This window comes from Geotrypetes seraphini, chromosome 8, assembly GCF_902459505.1.
Source record: "Geotrypetes seraphini chromosome 8, aGeoSer1.1, whole genome shotgun sequence".
Taxonomy (NCBI): domain Eukaryota; kingdom Metazoa; phylum Chordata; class Amphibia; order Gymnophiona; family Dermophiidae; genus Geotrypetes; species Geotrypetes seraphini.
Window position 1 is genome coordinate 168,879,663 of NC_047091.1, and position 11,801 is coordinate 168,891,463.

The following is an 11,801-nucleotide window of genomic DNA, read 5'->3' on the forward strand; positions in this document are numbered from 1 at the left end:
GGAACTTACGTATCTTTTTATTTTTATTTTTTTATTTTTTTTTCTTCTTAGCTATTTCTGGGCGTGTCTTCATTACATCTACTGGCAACACATTCCAAAGTTTAATTGTACAATTGTTTTAAAATATACTAATCATAAGATTGATGGAACTCCTCTTGCTTTGGTATTTTTTGAAAAGGTGAACAATTACATTCCTACATATTCATAACCTGTTCACTCCATCATCTCTGTCGTCTCTTCTACAAGCTGAAGAACTCTAACCTGTTTACTTTGGTTGTCCTTAATTATGCTATTATTTGAGAGGGAGGGGGAGGGGGATAACCAGGGCTGTCTGCACCAATTAAGCTGCAGTTGCACCCTGGAGCAATACACAGGCATTATAACCTGTGTCTAGATTTTCAGAAAGCTTTTGACAAAGTTCCTCATGAGAGGTTCCTGAGAAAATTAAAGAGTCATGGGATAGGAGGCAAAGTTCAATTGTGGATTAGGAATTGATTATTGGATAGAAAACAGAGGGTAGGGTTAAATGGTCATTTTTCTCAATGGAGGAGAGTAAACAGTGGAGTGCCGCAGGGGTCTTTACTGGGGCCAGTGCTATTTAACTTATTTATAAACGATCTGGAATTGGAACAACGAGTGAGGTGATTAAATTTGCAGATGACACTAAACTGTTCAAAATTCTTAAAATGCACGTGGACTGTGAAACATTGCAGGCAGACCTTAGGAAATTGGAAGATTGGGCATCCAAGTGGCAGATGGAATTTAATGTGGACAAATGCAAAGTGATGAATATTGGGAAAAATAACTCAAATCACAGTTACCGGATGCTAGGGTCCACCTTGGGGATTAGCACTCTTTGAAAGGGCTCTGGGTGTCGTTGTAGACAATACGATGAAACCTTCTGCCCAATGTGTGGCGGCAGCCAAAAAAGAAAACAAGATACTAGGAATTATTAAAAAAGGGATGGTTAACAAGACTATGAATTAATCAAGGACTGGCTGATCACTACCTTGAATCACACTGGCTACCAATAAAAGCAAGATCCCAGTTCAAATTCTACTGTCTACTATACAAAGTAACACACGGAACAGCACCCAGCTACCTAAACAAAAGTCTACACCGTAATCTCTCACACAGATTAAGGAGAACTCAAAAACTATTCGCTTACCCTCCTCTCAAAGGTATACGACGCAAGAAAATATATGACAGCCTTCTAGCTACACAGGCAGCAAAAATTGACACTACCATTTCCAATCTACTGATCAATTCAATAGACATAAAAGAATTTCGAAAAGAAATCAAAACTCATCTCTTCAAAAAATACTTTCCATCATCTTAACCTCAACATAGCACTAGAAAATACACACACGAACATCACCACCATAACTATACCTAAACATTGTACAACTCACTTCAACAACCTACTATTTATCTACTATGTGCTCTAAATGCTTCCTGGAAACTTCCAGACTAATCAATTGTAACTTGATACATTCCTGATTCTAAGTACTGTATTATTCCTGAAATTATACAGTCTCTTAATTTGTAATCCGCTTAGAACCGCAAGGCACAAGCGGAATAGAAATCTGTAATGTAATGTAATAATGCTCCTGTATCGCTCCATTGTGCGACCTCATTTGGAGTATTGCGTTCAGTTCTGGTCTCCTTATCTCAAGAAAGAAATAGCGACGCTGGAATGCTATGCCAGAGGTTGTGGTTAAAGCGGATAGCATAGCTGGTTTTAATAAAGGTTCAGACAAATTCATGGAGGAAAAGTCCTTAGTTTGTTATTAAGGCATGGAGGAAGCCTCTGCTTGCCCTGGATTGGTAGCTTGGAATGTTGCTACTCCTTGGGCTTTGTCCAGGTACTAGGGACCTGGATTGGCCACCATGAGAACGGGCTACTGGGCTAGATGGACCATTGGTCTGACCCAGTATGGCTATTCTTATGTTCTTATGTGAAGCCAAGTATAGGACAATCAAGCCATTGTAACATCACTGATGAAGTTGGCTATGAGGCATTATGACATCACAATCTCAGCTCTGGAATGTTGCTCTCATTGGGGTTCTGGAATTTTGCTATTTTTTGAGATGCTGGAATGTTGCTACTCCTTGAATTTTTGCCAGGTACTAGTGACCTGGATTGGCTACCCTGAGAACGGGCCATTGGTTTGACCCAGTACGGCTATTCTTATGTTCTTATATATTGATGGGGAAATTCTATAAAAGGTGCCTAAAGTTAGGCGCCTAATCAGTGGCATAGTAAGAGGGGTGTGGCCCGCACCGGGCGCAGTCTTCCTAAGGGCACAGCAGCACCCCTCCTCCTCTCCGCCCCCCACCTCTTGCTGCCTGCTCCTCACCATGTGCTCCCCTTGCCTTCCCCCCCATTCCTTTTTGGCACTCTCTCTGATGTCACTTCTGGGACCCGCACCTAGGAAGTGGCATCAAAGGGCGAGCTGACACTGATGTGGACAGCATGCTGCTCACGCCGGAGTTTAAAAGGTACAGAGAAAGGGGCGTGTGTGGGGCAGGGGGAGGGGCAACACCGCCCCGAGCACCACTCACCCTTACTATGCCGGTGCACCTAACTTAATTAGTAAAAATAATTGAAAAAATAAAAATGAATTGGGCAATAGGCACCTCTGATGTAGGCTTTTAAAGCCCTGGCCTATATTACAGGCGCTGCTAAGTGTGATTCTGTAATGAATGACAATTACAGAATCTGGCACTGAGTGACTTGCCCAGGGTCACAAGAAGCAGCATAGGATTTGAACCCACAACCTCAGGGTGCCGAGGCTGTAGCTCTAACCACTGCACCACACTCTCCTCCAATACAATAGCAGAAGTGAGCCAAGTACAGAAGAATGAAAACATTGTGACATCACTAATGAGGTTGGCTTTTATTGGTGGAATGAGGCATTATGACATCAAGGAAAGAGATTGAGAATTATATGCCACCTTTTGCTAGTTATACAATCACACTCAAAGTGTTTTACATACAGATAGTTCAAGTATTTTCCCTATCTGTCCCAGTGAGCTCACAATCTATCTACTGTAACTGGGGTAATGGGGGAGGATTAAGTGACTTGCCCAGGGTGACAAGGAGCAATGTGAGGTTTGAACCCACATCCTCAGGGTGCTGAGGCTTTAGCTCTAACTACTGTACCACACACTCCCACACTCTTTGGGGGTGGGGGGAGGACCCGTCCTTTGAATTATGGAGCTCCTTTGGACTTTTAAGATTTTAATTGCACACCGCTGGATGCAGTGGCGTACCAAGGGGGTGTGGGGGGGCAGTCGCGGATCGCGTGAGGTGTAGACACTCACAGCTTTGAGCAGGGGAACCGGCCAGACATGCTGGGCAGGGAAGAGATGTTGCTGCTGCACAGAGAAGGGGGGGGGTGAAATGCTGCTGTTGCATAGGGAAGGGGGCAGAAATGCTGCTGCTGCACAGGGAAGGGGGGGAGAGAAAAGCACCCAATTGGGGAGAGAGAGATGGAAGGAGGAAGAAGGAAGACAAAGTAGAGGAACCAGAGATGCCAAGTCCATGGGATGGAGGGAAAGGAAAAGAGAAAAGGAGATATCAGACCATGGAGGGGGAGGAAGAGATGCCATGGCATGGGGGAAGGGAAGGGAAGGAGATAGAGATACCACACCATGGTGTGGAGTAGGAAGGAAGGAAAAGAGAATAGAAAGAGAGTGATGCCAAAACATAGGGGAGGGGGTGGAGACAGAAAAATGGAGAGGGGGGTGAAGCTGAAATGAATCATGTGCAAAGGAGAGAAGGGACCCCGGATAAACAGTTTATTGAAGGGACATAGAAAGAGGGAAGATGCCATATGGAAGAGAGAGAGGGTGGGCAGTAGATATAAGGGGTAGAGAGAGAGGGCAGAAGCTGGGTGGAAGGGGCAAAGAGAGGGCAGATGTTGCATGGAAGGGAGAGAGGACAAAAGCTGTATAGAAAGAAGAGAGCAAAGAGAAGATGATTAAAGCAGAAACGACAAAAGGTAGAAAGATTTTTTTGTTGCTTTACTTAGAATCAAGTAGTATTGTAACTGTATTGATAAAAGTTTATAAATAGGAAATGGAAATAAGGCAATTTTTTGAACTAAACCCCTTTCTATCCACTCCATTCTATCACCAACTGCACTGGCTGCCATTAGAATCTAGAGTTCTCTTTAAATTTGCATGTTTTTGTTACAAATCGGTTAACGGTTCTTCCCCAAGTTACATAAATACCCACTTCAACCTTTACTGCAACAAAAGGACAGCACGCAGAATTCAACTGTTCGCCTTCCCCTCGCCAAAACACTGCCTTCTCAGAAGATCCCTCGAAAGAACTTTCGCCTTCCAAGCAGCCAAGTTGAACCCATGGCTAGCCCAGATGATACTCGAGGCCCCCACTTACCTTGCCTTCAGAAAACTACTAAAAACTTACCTATTCAACAAACACGGCTCCTATTTAATCCCTTCACCTCACATAACCCCGGCCCCACCCCCAACCCCTTCCTCCCACACCTGATTCCCCCTTGACCCTCTCTCTACTTCCCTTGTCTAGTTCGATCTAAGCCGCAATTTTCAGTTAAACTGTTGTACATCTTCCTTTCATTGCAGACTACTGTAAATTGTGGTAACTTCATTGCTGACTGTTGTAAATTGAAAATTGTTGTAATCTACTGTAAATCTGCTGCTAATTTGTTTGTAAATCTGCTTGTAACATGTTGTAAATAAGCTTGTCAATGCAGATCATTTGTTAATTGTTGTAAACCGCCTAGAACTCGATGGGTATGGCGGTATATAAGAATAAAGTTATTATTATTATTTCCTCAGGACAGGATACCATAACAGCAGTATACTGTACTGTTCTGAAGAAAGATGTGGCCTCTGAAAGCTAATTGAAAAATGGATTAGTCCAATAAAATAGTATTTTCTTATTTCTCATTATTTGTTTTATTTTTATTTGTTAATTTATAAAGTGGTGATTGTTACGTATCAGTTTTTTCAAATTTACATCTACTGTCTTTATATTTTGCACAGTATTAGGGGACGTGTCACTGTTTTTGTGGTGTTGTGGTGTTGCATTGTATGCAGAGTCTGGCTTCTTGGCGGTTCAGTTGAACTTTTGTCTACATATTTCTATTTTTAGTTTGTGATTATTCCATGTTGGGCGAGGGCGTATCTCTGTTCTGTGTGTATGAAAAGGACATAGTTTTCAGTTGGCATTGACTGCAGGATCAATTGACTGGGCGGGATCTGGCTTGTTTAGTTTTACAATGTATGTGTTGGTGTTCTAGTGCTCACTGCAGTGTTTAAGATGCTGCCTTTTCCTCTTGTGCGATATGTGGATTGTTACTAAAAATCATATTTTTGATATAGATGGGGGGCGGGTGTCAAAAAATGATGGGCCCTGGGTGTCACATATGCTAGGTACGCCATTGGCTGGATGTGCTTTGAGTTTTGAGGTGGTGCATTAAGTGTAATAAACTTGTAAACCAGCGTCATTTTTCAATGTAGAATTCCCTCTTAAATCAGTGATCTAAGCCCATAAAAGCTGCAACAGTCCTTTTGAGAAGAATAAAGTTACACTGTGGCCAATACTCAAAGTTATCCAAACTATTCCTTTCCTGACTGAGAACTGAGAAACTGAGAACTGAGAACCAGGGGAAGAATCTGGTCATCCTGAGGTCACAATGTAATTCCCAAGAATCTTGGCTAAACGAGTTTTAAGAAAATATAGAAGCAATAGTCACTATTTCCCCTACCCCCTTTAAAAATTTTATTTTTAACTAAGCCGAGGTAGAGGTTTCTACCACAGCCCGGAGCGATAAATGTTCCAATGCTACTCCAACGCTCATAGAATTCGGGCCATGATAGAAGCCTCTACCACAGGAAGTATAAGGGAGGGGGGGGGGAGGGAGAGGTTTTAAGCACCTATTTTGAATTATCCCATCCCTTATGTTCACCCATTAAACCAATTTTATTAATTTTAATTAAATGGTTTATTCCGTTATTACCGGTTTGATTTGCACATCCAGGGAAGGGGGGAGGGAGAGGGATATTATATTAGGATTTGTTTATTACTTACATGTATGTACTGTTGTATGGTTTTATTGTATACATTGGAATTAGTGTGGGTGGGAGGGGGGAGAAAATGGTTTTTCATGTATTAATTGGTGGATGTAAGTGCTGTTTTTCAAATTACTTGTATGTATTCCTTTATGCACCGTGTTTAGAATGAAAAATTAATAAAGATATATAAACCAGTAAGAGTGTTTGGTTTTGTAAATGGCCATCCCTTATGTTCACCCTTTAAACCAAAATGCCCAGCAGAAATACCTTGTACTCCAAGTCAGTTGTATCTTTAAAAAAACTCAGAACTGCAAGATGTGGCAATGTTATTCCATTACGAGAGGACAGAGAAGTATTCAATTGGTACAATCTTTATTGTTGAGTCTTTTGGATTATTGTATATGTGTATATGTGTATGTGTATTTGTGTATATGTGTATATGTGTAACATTGTGTATATAACAATTCCCATGAAAGAACATATGCAGTGCCTCTGCTGGGTAAGACCAGAGGTCTGACCCAGCAGAGGTCCCACGGCGGCCCACCAGGTCCATGACCTGTAAGTGATCCTTTATATCCTTCCATCCCTTTTATCCTTCCTTATCCATATCCATGGTTCGACTCATACTGATTCAGAATACAGCGGTTAGAATGATCTACATCTTAAAAAATTATGTATCATGTGACTCCATTTGATTGAGCCCTGGTTCCTAAATTCTCTGATGCTTATTGCTCTTCCCTTCCTTAATGTTTTTTTCCCTTATATGTCTTCTTTACTATTTCTTAAATTGTATTTCTGCACCTACCCCTTCCTTCCGTATCAATTAATTTTGTCTTGTCAGTCATATTTATATAATTTGTTTCCCTTTGATTATTGTAATCCAATATTTTTAGTTTTTGTTCATCGCTTAGAAGTCGATATAAGCGATTCATCAAATGCAAAATAAACTTGGAAACTTGGATTGTGAATTGCATTGGCTGCCAATGGAGGCTCATGCTTTGTTGGGTTGCTTTTGCTATAAGGTTATGTATGGTACTGCTCCGTTTTATATGGTTAATAGATTCTCTCTAGCATCATAAAAAAGTTTCATGCCCTATTCACCTTCTCGTCGGCTGTAAAAGTAAGACATTTCTGAATCATACTTTAGCATTTCAAAAAGCTTCACCCGACAGAGAATTTCGATTGTTATTGCTTGTTCTTATAAATATTTCAGAACTCAACTGAAAACTTATCTCTTTTCAAAATACTTGGTCAAAAAAAATTTTTTTTTTTTTTGTCATCCTTAAATTATTTTTAGTTTATAATCTTTTGTAAACCGCGTAGAGCGCATGGTTACACGGTTAAGAAGTATGATGTTATGTTATACATTACGAGAGGAGGAAATGCTCTTTATTAATTACATCTCCCTGAAGAGAAACTTCATTTCCATGCAGAAGTCCTGCATGAAAGAGTGGCGGAAGTTTTCCAGTTTGCTTCTCCTACTCTTCCTGCTCACTGTCAGCACCACAGGAAGTCTGAACTGTGAGAACAGATGCTTCGTTTGGCCTCACCTCCCCAGGAAGTAGTTATTTATGGTATCTAGCATATTCCGATGAGACATTTTCCCAATCAATACCAATATGATTGAAAATCCACATAATAGGGAGCTAGTTCTTCATCCTGGCCAAGAAGGTAGTATACTCCCACTATTATACTCTACCTTATGTAACTTTGAATTTCAGTCCATAAGGATTCCTTAGTATATTTTATTTCCCACAGGACTTCTATCCTGTTTTAGAGAATGACACAGAGGCAATTTTTTTTCGTCCCCGCAGGAATAATTTTCCCATCCCGGCGAGTTCTTTTCCTATCCCTGTCCCATTCCTGTAAGCTCTGCCTTAACCCCACAAACCTCAAGCAAATATGATTTTAAAGTGTTTGAGACTTGTGCAAATGAGGACAGAGCTTGCAGGAACGGGGCAGGAACAGTGACAAAACTCATGGGGACGGGATGGGGAAAAATCTGTCCCTGTGTCATTCTCTATCCTGTTTGACTTTGTCATCCTTAACATCTTCCAATCTGATTTTCCCTATTATTCTGATGCAATTTGTACTCTGCGATTACAGCATCCCATTGGTTATCCGCCTTCGATGTGGTCTCTGTGAAATTTATTATATCTACGATATATTTTCATTCATTGTCTTACATTCTAACTCTTTAACCTAAATTTTAGATGTCTGTCATACAGACAATTAAGATGATGTTTCTTTATTTACATTACATTACATTACATTACATTAGTGATTTCTATTCCGCCATTACCTTGTGGTTCAAGGCGGATTACATCCAAACTAAAAACAAGAATTACAGTTCAACTTTATTTATTTACATAGTAACATAGCATATGACGGAAGATAAAGACCTGAACGGTCCATCCAGTCTGCCCATTAGTTATACCCATTACAAATACATGATTAAATTAACTTGTCTCTTCTTTAGTATTTTTGGATCATAGACTGTAAAGTCCACCTGGTATTGTCCTAGGTTCCAAATGCAGAAGTTGTCATCTAATCAAGCCATTGTAACATCACTGCTGAGGTTGGCTCTTAGGCATTGGTGGAATGAGGCATTATGACATCACAATCTCAGCTCTGGAATGTTGCTACTCTTTGGGTTTCTGCCAGGTAACATAGTAAATGACGGCAGATAAAGACCTGAACGGTCCATCCAGTCTGCCCATATGTTATACACATTATAAATTCATGATTAAATTAACTTTTCTCTTTGATATTTCTGAGCCATAGACCGTAATGTCCACCTGGTGCTGTCCTAGGTCCCAAATGCTGGAGTTGACGTCCAAGCTCACTCCAGCCTTTCCAACCATCCCATAATCACGCTCCAAGTTACTGGAGTTCCCATTGATGCCCTCCCCAGCCCATCCTACACCGAATCGCCCAATATAAATACATGATTAAATTAATTTTTCTCTTCATTGATATATCTGGATCATAGACATCCTGTTTACAGGATATCTACCATAAAGCCTGGCTACTAACATCCTCTTCTTCCAAGTTAGTGGAGTTCCCATCGATGCCCTCCCCAGCCCAATCCTATACCAAATCACCACATATGGGACACAGACCGTGCAAGTCTGTCCGGTACCGGCCTTAGCCCTTTAATTTACATCCTTCACACATTCACCAGCTGTCTAATAGTTGATACTGTTAAGCCGGAAAGAGTGTGGGGCAGTGGTTAAAGCTACAGACTCAGCACCCTGGAGTTGTGGGTTCAAAACCCACCCTGTTCCTTGTGACCCTGGGCAAGTCACTTAATCCCCCCATTGCCCCAGGTACATTAGATAGATTGTGAGCCCACTGGGACAGACAGGGGAAAATGCTTGAGTAGCTGAACAAATTCATATCAACTGTTCTGAACTCTCCTGGGAGAAAAGTATAGAAAATTGAATAAATACATTTTTTATCCGTGATGTCTGCTCTTTTGGGATATTCTAAGTTCACAGCCCTAAACAATAAAGCATTTAATACAGCTGCATCCCCTAATTCTCATTTTAATTTTACAGAGAGGAAAAAGGACCTCGGACACCGCTTAGATGGAGATCTCAATCTTTCTCGCTACTCAGAAACAGGTGCAAGTATCTTCCTCAGTCCTCAAAAAAACCTCTCTCTCTTTTTCTAACCCCTCCCCCTGTAGCACGGTTTTTAGCGCCCTCTATGGCAGTAACAGCTCAAAGAATTCTATGAGTATCGGAGCTGCTACCACCGCGGCTGGTGCTAAAATCCTCATGCCTTCTTTATACCGTGTTTCCCCGATGATAAGGCAGGGCCATCAAATAAGACAGCCCCCCCTTTTTAGAAAAAATTGTAAAATAAGGCACCCCCCCCCGCGCAAATAAGCCACCCACCGATACCTGCGCTTACCCGAATCGGGTGGTACGGTGGGTGACTCCGTGTGGTCCCTCCGTCTACCGCGGGGGTCGGCAACCCGCGGCTCCAGAGCCGCATGCGGCTCTTTTCCACCTTTGTCGTGGCTCCGGTAGTGTGTCACGCAGGCATGCAACTTACAAGTCCGGCGTCGCGGCGGGAAATAGCCATGCTGAGCAGTGAGCTCAGCACGTACACAGATGAAAGCCTTGCTTGCTGATTGGTCCGGCGGCCGTGCCGCCGGACCAATCAGCAAGCAAGGCTTTCATCTGTGTAGTGCTGAGCTCACTGCTCAGCATGGCTATTTCCCGCCGCGACGCCGGACTTGTAAGATGCACGCCTGAAAAAGAAATCATCCTGGCCGGGGTCGGTGTCATGCTGTGGAGATCTACAGCCTTCCTATCTCCCTCTCCCTTCTACCTGCTTCCGGCCACATCCCCTGCTCCGCGGCTCTCTTCGGCAACTCAGCAGCAGCGATCGACACAAGCTTCTGACGTCGGGGCCTACCCTCTGCGAGTCCCGCTTGTTTCAACTTCCTTTTTCCACAAAGGCGGGACTCGTAGAGGGAAGGCCTCGATGTCGGTAGCTTGTCTTGATCACCGCTGCTGACAAGTTGCTGAAGAGAGCCGCGGAGCAGGGGGGTGTTGCCAGGTGCAGGTAGAAGGGAGAGGGCCAGATGCAGGACTCGTGGGTGAGGGAGCAGAAGAGAGAGAGAAAGAGAGAGGGGAGGGAAACAAAAGGAAATATTTCATACTGGGCTGGGCCGGAGTGGAGGGAGGGTGGAAAGATTCTAGCTACAGGGTGCAGTAACAAAGGAAAAGGGGGGGAAAGCTGAAAATGGAAATAGTGACACAAAGAAGAGAAAGGGTAAGCAGGACCTACTGAATAAGGATAGAGATACAGAGGGGACATGAAAGGGTAAATAAGGCATCCCCCCGAAAATAAGCCCTAGAGCATATTTTGGCCTTCCAAAAAAAATAAGACAGTGTCTTACCATCGGGGAAACACGGTAGTACTGACTGAGCCCACGGGTTCAAAGATACTCTCTGGCCAGCAAGCAATGCAGGGATTTTATAAACTTTCCTATATATACTTAGAAGGTTTAGCTTTGCCAACTGGTAGATTGTCTCAGTGAAGAAATCATTACTTTCCTATGCAGCAAAAGCAGTGGTGTATTAAGAGGGGGGGGGGGAGGCGGGGGCCCTGGCTGCCCTGGGTGACATCTTGGTGGAGATGCTGGCACCTCTTTGCCGCTCCCCCCCCCCCCGCCACACTCATGCAGTCCCTTCCCCACTTCCACCCCCACCTCTTTAAAACCTTTGCCAATGTGAGCAACTTTTCCAGCCCTCTGCTCACACCGGCCTGGCTCTCCTCTGACATCACTTCCGGGTTGTGGGGGCAGGAAGTGACATCAGAGGGAAGGTCAACGCTGGCGCGAGCAACAGGCTAGAGAAGGTGCTCGTGCTGTCAAAGATTTGAAGAGGTACGGGGGAAGGGAGGGCACGAGTGTGGCATGGGGGACAGGGAAGGAGTGGGAGGGGACAGAAAGGAGTGAGGGTAGACAGGAGGGTGCGGGGAGGCACCACCACCCCGGGCGCCTCCTACCCTCGCTACACCATTAGAGTGATGGAACTAGAATGCATAAGAACATAAGAATAGCATTGCTGGGTCAGACCAATGGTCCATCAAGCCCAGTAGCCTGTTCTCACGGTGGCCAATCCAGGTCCCTAGTTCCTGGCCAAAACCCAAAGAGTAGCAACATTCCATACAGAATCTCAAAGAATAGCAAGATTCCGGAATCCCAGAGAGTA